Below are 10,832 nucleotides of genomic sequence, written 5' to 3' on the forward strand. Positions count from 1 at the left end.
ATTAGACACAGCCTGAAGCAGTAGCACCATCAATGGTAACAGTAGCAGCCATAGCAGTAGCAGAAGTAGCAGCAGCAGCGACTTTACCAGCAGCAATAGAAGCAGTAGTACCAGTAGCAGTAACAATAGCAGGAACAGAAAAAGCCAGCACCACCTCTAGCAGCAGCAGCAGCTGCAGAAGCAGCAGCAGCAGCAGCTGCAGAAGCAGCAGCAGCAGCAGCTGCAGAAGCAGCAGCAGCAGCAGCTGCAGAAGCAGCAGCAACAGCTGCAGAAGCAGCAGCAGCAGCAACAGCAACAGCAGCAGCAGCAGCAGAAGCAGCAGCAGAAGGAGCAGCACCAGAAGCAGCAAACTCAGCAGCAGCAGCATACTCAGCACCAGTGACAACAGCAGAATAGGCCCTAAGAAGAAGAGAAGAGCAGAGCGCACTGTGGGTGGCTCTTGACTGAGCCTTCCATGGTAGATTCCTCCTTGAGAGCCAGTAATGAACCAGCGGTATCCTAGAAGACCTGACTCTCTTGCCTACCACTCACCATCCCCCACTCCTGAGGGAGGGGAGGAGAAGGCTGAGGCAAGTGATGAAGGGAGGAATGAGAGGCTAAGGCAAGCTGGGAAGAGGTGGAGAAAGATAGACCTAAATATTGGAAGACGAGAGACAGAAGAACTCCATGATAAAGGTAGGAGAGAGAAGGGGGGAAAAGCTAGTTGTCAAGGTGAGATAAAACAAACGCAAGTACAGGTGTGTGTGTGTGTGTGTGTGTGTGTGTGTGTGTGTGTGTGTGTGTGTGTGTGTGTGTGTGTGTGTGTGTGTGTGTGTGTGTGTGTGTGTGTGTGTGTGTGTATATATACCATTCTCAGGAACATAATTAGACGAGTGATCATTCCTTTACTGACTCGTATTATGAACATGTTCACTTTACACGAGTGAACATATGAAGGCTCTGGCACACACACAGTATAGGCTCCAGCATCATTAAGACAAACATAATTGTACTTTAGCATCAAATCAAGTTTATTCCCAATGAAAACAAATAAATGAGCCGAAGTGGGATATCAGTTCTGTAATTACAGTCTAATCAGGACATGATTCCCAATCCTAAAGACCCTTGTTTAATTAAACAAATGAGAGAGCAAGAATCAGATGGACAGAGAGAGAGTAAACATAAGCAAGGGTAAATAAGCACCGAATGAAGAGAAATGAGAGAAAAGATGAGAAGAGAGAGCAAAAAGATATCACCAGGAGAATGGAAGTAAAGTGTTGGAATTCCACAAAAAGAGTAACTTACCGAGCTGGAAAAGACGCCCTTGGCTGATGGGATGGTGTAGGGTAGGGGGATAGTGGGTGTGGAGGGTTAGGGTGTGGATAATGGAGGGTTGGGGGGGTGTGTAGGGTTGGGAGACACTATAGTGGGGCCTGGTAACCTCTCTGAGACACTGTAGTGGAGCCTGGTAACCTCTCTGAGACACTGTAGAGGAGCCTGGTGACCTTTCTGAGACACTGTAGTGGAGCCTGGTGACCTCTGAGACACTGTAGTGGAGCCTGGTGACCTCTGAGACACTGTAGAGGAGCCTGGTGACCTCTCTGAGACACTGTAGAGGAGCCTGGTGACCTCTCTGTGGCACTGTAGTGGAACCTCGTCACCATCAGGGAGCCGCATGCGGTGATGTCACGTGTCTCCACTCTCATGACACATGTGTCCACTCTCATGACACATGTATCCACACATGACACACAATAATGTCTGGAACTCTTCCCCTGAGAGATTTCCTTATCTTTTGTCTCATCTCTTTATTCACGTGCATTTCCAGGCCAGTATTATTAGATAATCAAAAATTTCATTTGATGCACGATACATCTCTTTTTTTTTCAAGAATATCTTTGTATTTTTTTCATTTCTTAGAGGAATCGACGTTAAATAGACTATATCAGCGGGTTGACCCCGAGGCCTGAATGGGGTTATCTTGCTTGTTGCAAGCTCTCGTTATGGGGAGTTTTATATCTATATAAAGAGGACCAAATTAGAAGAGACGGAACGATCTGAATAATAGATGCATGCAAGCCTCATGCAACGCTGAGCAATATAAGAATACGGGACAAAATAAAACGCCTAGGCTTTAATAGTTCTTGTCAAGCTGCTCCTATTGGTCCGTTCCAGTCAGCTCCTATTGGTTCATTCGAGTCAGCTCCTATTGGTCCATTCCAGTCAGCTGCTAATGATTCATTCCAGTCAGTTCCTATTGGCTCATTCGAATCAGCTCCTATTGGCTCATTCCAGTCAGCTCCTATTGGTCCATTCCAGTCAGCTCCTATTGACCCATTCCAGTCAGCTCCTATTGACCCATTCCAGTCAGCTCCTATTGACCCATTCCAGTCAGCTCCTATTGACCCATTCCAGTCAGCTCCTATTGACCCATTCCAGTCAGCTTCCAGCTATAGCTTCCAGTACTGTGTTACACTTATCTCCAAATTGTTATGCTTTGCCCTTTTTGGTATAAATCCCAACTAATCATGATTCAATGATAATTTATATAAATTTACTTGTAAATTTGGCAGTTGTTAATTGCACTCCCTATATGATACCTCACTCCCTATATGATACCTCACTCCCTATATGATACCTCACTCCCTATATGATACCTCACTCCCTATATGATACCTCACTCCCTATATGATACCTCACTCCCTATATGATACCTCACTCCCTATATGATACCTCACTCCCTATATGATACCTCACTCCCTATATGATACCTCGCTCCCTATATGATACCTCGCTCCCTATATGATACCTCACTCCCTATACGGTACCTCACTCCCTATATGATACCTCACTCCCTATATGATACCTCACTCCCTATATGATACCTCACTCCCTATATGATACCTCACTCCCTATATGATACCTCGCTCCCTATATGATACCTCGCTCCCTATATGATACCTCGCTCCCTATATGATACCTCACTCCCTATACGGTACCTCACTCCCTATATGATACCTCACTCCCTATACGGTACCTCACTCCCTATATGATACCTCACTCCCTATACGGTACCTCACTCCCTATATGATACCTCACTCCCTATACGGTACCTCGCTCCCTATATGATACCTCACTCCCTATATGATACCTCGCTCCCTATATGATACCTCACTCCCTATATGGCCGCCGGTATATGTAGTATACCAAGGGCGTTCATCTCCTCATACCTCGGTTATCTTGAGATGATTTCGGGGCTTAGTGTCCCCGCGGCCCGGTCCTCGACCAGGCCTCCACCCCCAGGAAGCAGCCCGTGACAGCTGACTAACTTCCAGGTACCTATTTACTGCTAGGTAACAGGGGCATCAGGGGGAAAGAAACTCTGCCCATTGTTTCTCGCCGGCGCCCGGGATAGAAACCGGGACCACAGGATCACGCGTCCAGTGTTCTGTCCGCTCAGCCACCGGCTCCCCTCTCGGAGGGGCATAGAGGGGAAAGCCTATACTTATAATCCAGTAAAGTAATTAAGGGAGTCTACAAGTATTCTAAGTAACCTGGATAATAAAATGAGAATTAATTAATATGAAGAATATTTGATATTTTTTCAAGTCATTAACGATTTTTTATTTCACATTTATTTCACATTTATTTCACATTTATTTGATTTATTTGATATTACACAAAATCCTAACCTAAGAACTTCGCAATAAAGGCACACACATGTAATAAATTAATGTGGACATACTGGCATATAACTCAGGGCGACCATCCGGCTCCTGGGGCCCCCTCTAGGCTGCTAGTGTTGCTCTCTTGCAAGATCTTCCATGTTAAGAGTTGTGTAGTCTTGCATCTGTCACTTCCCTCTCCAGACTCGGAGCCATTTGCAATTTTTCCTACATTTCACTTTCTCTATCCCCTCCTATTTTTTTGTATTTTTTGGAGCGAAATATTCTTTGATATCCCATCTAAGTATATTTGCTTATCTATATATTCCTTCTCTTTTATAGGCCAAGCTTGCTCTAATATAATGGACTGTCTGACCTTAGATAACAAGTAACTCGACCTTTCCCATTAAGGTGTTGGTGAAGAATAGTGAGGAAATAGTGAATAGTGACCCAGTAATGGTCACGATAACATCTTTACTATATCTCTCAACAACAGGAAGAACGTCATAATAACTCTCTCTTGGAATTGACAATGTTAGGAGACCCTTAATGCTGCGGGAAATAAGTACAACAGCGTTTATTACCATAGTCAAGAAGTTTGTTAATGGCTCTACCAGCAGAAGCTGCAACAGCTGCATCTACAGCTGCAGAAGCTGCAACAGCTGCATCTACAGCTGCAGAAGCTGCATCTACAGCTGCAGAAGCTGCATCTACAGCTGCAGAAGCTGCAACAGCTGCAGAAGCTGCATCTACAGCTGCAGAAGCTGCAACAGCTGCATCTACAGCTGCAGAAGCTGCATCTACAGCTGCAACAGCTGCATCTACAGCTGCAGAAGCTGCATCTACAGCTGCAGAAGCTGCATCTACAGCTGCAGAAGCTGCAGAAGCTGCAACATCTGCATCTAGAGCTGCAGAAGCTGCAACAGCTGCAGAAGCTGCAACAGCTGCAGCAGCTGCTGTTGTAAATTAGAAGGCAGAAGAACACTGGCTCCCTCACACTGCAGGATGGCCGTATGTTATCCACACGTGTTTGCCTCACGCCTCTTACTAATTACCTAAAGTTGCGTCGTGTAGATAGTCTTGAGAGATCTTGCAGGCGTCGCAGTGAGGCGCTCCCGGGCTCAACCCGGGCTCTTGTGCTCTTAATGATCAGTTATTTATTACTGAAAATACCATATATGTTGTGATCATGTCCCCACCGTGTCTTCTCTAGCATTGAAAGAGTGAGGTCTTTCAAATGTGTCTTTTTAATCCAGATCTTTTACCTCAGTGGTTAATCTGATCGGACATCGTCGATCCTTCTTGGTATTTCCTGTGTATTTGCAAAGGTGTGGGTACCAAGCTTGCGCTGCACACTCCAGTAATGGTATCACGTACGTTGTGTAGAGTATTTTGAATCATTCTTAGGTTTGCCATTGTGTGGGAATACCTCAAATGTGTGTGCTGTTTAGGGAAGCTTGTGTCAAGGACGTAGAAGATGGACAAGATGGACGTAGATGGACAAGATGATCTCGGACGTAGGTTCGAATCCTCGTCACTGCCCTTGTGGATTTGTTCTTGTGTCAAGGAGTTCGGTGACATGTCTAGCCGTTTGGGGTCACTTGGATGTGAGTGGGAGTGTCTTGGGCCCCGCCTCTCTATAGGTGGCGGCTGTCATGTGCAGTAATCCCGGCTCCTCTTGCTGCTGCTGCTGCTGCTGCTGCTGCTGTTGTCATGTGCAGTAATCCCGGCTCCTCTTGCTGCTGCTGCCTGTGTTTATCTTTGAAGCTTAGTGTTGATTAAGCTTCCCAGGCTTTCAGTAACTCCAAAGAAGCCTTCACTACAAATAAAACTTTACTCCATAGAAACTTTCACTCCAAAGAAACCTTCAATTCAAAGAAACTTTGACCCCAATGTTACTATGGTAACTTTTAATGGGACCTGTTTCACCCACAAAGCCTCCTTGCAGGTCCTAACAGACCGACAGTTGTAACGTCAAGTCTTACACTTATACAACCAATAACAGCTACCTACTGGATACCAATGTACTTCAATCACTGACAGCCGTAGAGGGGGTACATAAGCTTAAAAATCGTTCTGAAACTATTTAAAACCTTCTGGAGTGTCCAGTAATGCTTCTTAAGTAGAATATAACTACTGATGGCAACATCAACTTGAAAATCCGCGACGACTCGAGAAAGGTATCAGTAAGAGGCTCAATAACCATAAAAGGCTCAATAATACGAAAAGTGAAGGACGTGGGGCAGTGAGTAGGGAGGTCTAATGACAGTGGTCACGGAAGGTGTCGTAGAACCACTCAAGAAGTCACGTGAAGCTTATACAAGACGTTAAGGAGTCAGAATGGTGACTCCAGCTTCGCTGATTGGTCACCTCAATACGCCTCTGATAGCATGAGAGGCGTATTGAGATCGGGGCGTATTGAGGAGATACACACAGACTTCTGGCATGGTGATAGGGAAGGGGGAGGAGACCCATCTTGCATGGACCTACCACAGGGAGAGGTAACCATGACAGCATGAGTGTCATCCACCTCATTCCTCCTACCTCCTCCTATGACAGAGACACAAAGAAACTTTTCCTCAAGGAGATGTGTGCGGCTGGTTCCTTGTGATTGCTTCACTCCCACCTGTTGGAAAGTTATCAGAATAAACATTATAGAAAGTTCTCAATATAAAAACTACAGAAAGTTCTCAATATCAACATTATATAAAGTTCTCAATATAAAAACTACAGAAAGTTCTCAATATCAACATTATAGAAAGTTCTCAATATAAAAACTACAGAAAGTTCTCAATATCAACATTATAGAAAGTTCTCAATATAAAAACTACAGAAAGTTCTCAACATCAACATCATAGAAAGTTCTCAATATAAAAACTGCAGAAAGTTCTCAACATCAACATTATAGAAAGTTCTTAATATAAAAACTACAGAAAGTTCTCAACATCAACATTATAGAAAGTTCTCAATATAAAAACTGCAGAAAGTTCTCAACATCAACATTATAGAAAGTTCTCAATATAAAAACTGCAGAAAGTTCTCAACATCAACATTATAGAAAGTTCTCAATATAAAAACTACAGAAAAAGCAATTTTTAAACATCAAAACTTTATTATTAAACACTGGTGACTAAATGTGCCTGAGAACACATTTTAAAACAAAAATAGAACTAAAATATACAAAAATCAATATTTTAGCACAAATAACTTCATTTATCCCCCCCCCCTACATCTTGTAGCGTTGTTGTTGTTGTTGTTGTTAAAGATTCGCTACCTGGAACAAAGTTCCAAGTAGCACGGGCTATGGTGAGCCCGTAAATTGTAGCGGTGAGAATCACCAAACGAAACTATAATTAAGAATCCTGCACACACACCCTCCCACTTATGACATATATATATTATGACAAAGATTAAAATATGGTTATATGGTTATAGATGGTTATATGACAAAGAGTGCTGGGAAGACGGGACACCACGAGCGTAGCTCTCATCCTGTAACTACACTTAGGTAATTACACTTAGGTAATTACTTCCCCCCCCCCCACCTCCCCCCGTTTCTCCCACCGAATGTCACTCCCACGAAACATTTTAAAAGAAGAACCGCGGAGACAAATATATATATATATATTTTGCTGGAAATTGTGTGCACCCGGAGCAGACAGAGATTAGAGGGCGAAGGAAAACCTGCCCCGTGTGATGGCTTGGACGTGACGCCCACTCTGCTATCCACTCCATTTGTATAATTTCACCCGGTTAGCTTTTTTTTTGGAAGAGAATGGGAAGAAAGCGTTTTTTTTTTGTCGTTTAAAGACATTTATAAATCTTGATTTGTCACTTTGTGAATGATTCATATGTGAGTCGACAGTATAGCATCAGAGGCTTTATAGATGAGATGACATGATAGCATCATAGGCTTTATAGATGAGATGACAAGATAGCATCAGAGGCTTTATAGATGAGATAACAATATAGCATCAGAGGCTTCATACCTGAGAAGATAAGATAGCATCAGAGGCTTCATTCATGAGATGACATGATAGCATCAGAGGCTTCATACCTGAGAAAATAAGATAGCATCAGGGGTCTCATAAATGAGATAACAATATAGCATCAGAAGTTTCATAAATGAGATAACAATATAGCATCAGAAGTTTCATAAATAAGATAACAATATAGCATCAGAGGCTTCATAAATGAGATAACAATAAAGCATCAGAGGCTTCATAAATGAGATAACAATATAGCATCAGAGGCTTCATAAATGAGATAACAATATAGCATCAGAGGCTTCATAAATGAGATAACAATATAGCATCAGAGGCTTCATAAATGAGATAACAATATAGCATCAGAGGCTTCATAAATGAGATGACAACTTAGGACCAGAAGCATCTTCTTGACCTCGTCGTGAGAAGCTGAGGTCAATATCCACTGACCTTTCAATTGGGAGATACTCTGACCCCATCAACATGCGCTGGGGTCAAGATGTGCGCTACTGTGCAATGCTTAAATGTCGATATGGACTTGGCCAATCTATATACAGTCGAGCGCAAGCTCTTCAGCCCCGCCTTGTCACCTGTGGATGTTTTGGACGAGGTAGCTCCCGACCCTCCTGGCTCCTGTTGTGTTATCTTTGGTATTGGCTTTATTATCTGCATCTCCTATCTTTCCTTCTTGGGCATTCCATCTGTTACCTTCCTTCAAGCCTGTAGGTTTATTTCTAAATTCCTTGTTGTACCTTGTCTTATACTGAACATGTTCCCCCTTGTTCTATTCTGCCTTATACTGAACATGTTCCCCTTGTTCTATCCTGCCTTATACTGAACATGTTCACCTTGTTCTATTCTGCCTTCTACTGAACATGTCCCCTTAAGGTGATTTCTTTGTCTCTAAAGTCAAACGACGAATTTCTCTGAATGCTTCTCTGTGGCTATGGGTCATAAAAGAGGTGTTACCCCTATATATATATATATATATATATATATATATATATATATATATATATATATATATATATATATATATATATATATATATATATATAAATTAGTGTTCATCGAAGAGTCAACTTCGCTGGTGAGTCTTGATATATGTATCAAGTATTGTAAAAGTCAAATTGATCTGTGTGCTGAGGTAGAACGTGCGAATGTCTTCAAGTATCCAGGTGTGAAACTCTAATTTACACCTGGACAGCCTTGATTTACACCTGTGCAGCCTTGATTTACACCTGTACAGCCTTGATTTACACCTGTACAGCCTTGATTTACACCTGAACAGCCTTGATTTACACCTGTACAGCCTTGATTTACACCTGGACAGCCTTGATTTACACCTGTACAGCCTTGATTTACACCTGTACAGCCTTGATTTACACCTGTACAGCCTTGATTCACACCTGTACAGCCTTGATTTACACCTGTACAGCCTTGATTTACACCTGTACAGCCTTGATTTACACCTGTACAGCCTTGATTTACACCTGTACAGCCTTGATTTACACCTGTACAGCCTTGATTTACACCTGGACATCCTTGATTTACACCTGGACAGCCTTGATTTACACTTGTGCAGCCTTGATTTACACCTGTACAGCCTTGATTTACACCTGTACAGCCTTGATTTACACCTGAACAGCCTTGATTTACACCTGTACAGCCTTGATTTACACCTGTACAGCCTTGATTTACACCTGGAAAGCCCTGATTTACACCTGGACAGCCTTGATTTACACCTGGACATCCTTGATTTACACCTGCACAGCCTTGATTTACACCTGTACAGCCTTGATTTACACCTGTACAGCCTTGATTTACACCTGGACAGCCTTGATTTACACCTGGACAGCCTTGATTTACACCTGGACATCCTTGATTTACACCTGCACAGCCTTGATTTACACCTGTACAGCCTTGATTTACACCTGTGCAGCCTTGATTTACACCTGTGCAGCCTTGATTTACACCTGTGCAGCCTTGATTTACACCTGTGCAGCCTTGATTTACACCTGCACAGCCTTGATTTACACCTGTGCAGCCTTGATTTACACCTGTGCAGCCTTGATTTACACCTGCACAGCCTTGATTTACAACTGGACTGCCTTGATTTACACCTGGACTTCCTTGATTTACACCTGTACAGCCTTGATTTACACCTGTACAGCCTTGATTTACACCTGTACAGCCTTGATTCACACCTGTACAGCCTTGATTCACACCTGTACAGCCTTGATTTACACCTGTGCAGCCTTGATCTACACCTGTGCAGCCTTGATTTACACCTGCACAGCCTTGATTTACACCTGTACAGCCTTGATTTACACCTGTATAATAAATTATTCCCGTTGTAGGGGGTCTGGAAGCCTGTATCGATATCCCTTCCCCCCCCCCCTACGTCAACGACTGATCTGTTCCAGGATACCATCCACAACAGTTGCCTAACTCCTGGATATCCATTTACTTCCAGATGAATAGAGGTATCGGGTGAAAGGCGTCGTGCCTTTCTGTCCCCCCTCAACCCGGGGATCGAACCCGGGATCCATGGGTTGTGAGTCGAACCCTTTCCCAATCTAACCTAGCCTAAACCGAACCAACGTAGCCTAGTCCAATCGAGCCTGACACATCCTAATGTATTAATATTACATTAGGATGTGTCAGGATATAATATTTAGGATTCGTCGAATCATCTTACAATTCGACATAATCCATTCTAAACAACTACCTCCAACCGAATTCCGGAGACGAGAGTCACACAGAGAACATCGACGCGGTCGAATGGCCTCTTGATAGCTCTCCTTAAGAAAAAACTTTAAACACACGCAAAAAGAATTACGTTCCCACCAGCAATCATGCGACAAAGACAAGAGGTAAAAAGGAATTACAGATTTCCCCCAGGTTCCGGGTTTCTAAATTCACTGCCGCGTGTTTAGTGAAATGACCCGAGCTGCGGCGGTGACCGCTCCCAAGTACATGACGTGAGTTTTCATGGAAAGTTTCGAAGATTTTTGGTTTATTGGAAATATTGCGGGTATCTGGTGTGTAGGTGAGTTATCTAATATAGTCAGAGAGGTTTAGACCTATTGTCTTATGTATGACCCTCTGTCCTGCGTGACAGTGAATACCAGCATTATCCTCAATTTAATAAGACTATCAAAATCCTCAGATTAGGCAAAATTGTAATTAATTTTGTCAA

The sequence above is a fragment of the Procambarus clarkii genome, chromosome 82 (assembly GCF_040958095.1).
Source record: "Procambarus clarkii isolate CNS0578487 chromosome 82, FALCON_Pclarkii_2.0, whole genome shotgun sequence".
Taxonomy (NCBI): domain Eukaryota; kingdom Metazoa; phylum Arthropoda; class Malacostraca; order Decapoda; family Cambaridae; genus Procambarus; species Procambarus clarkii.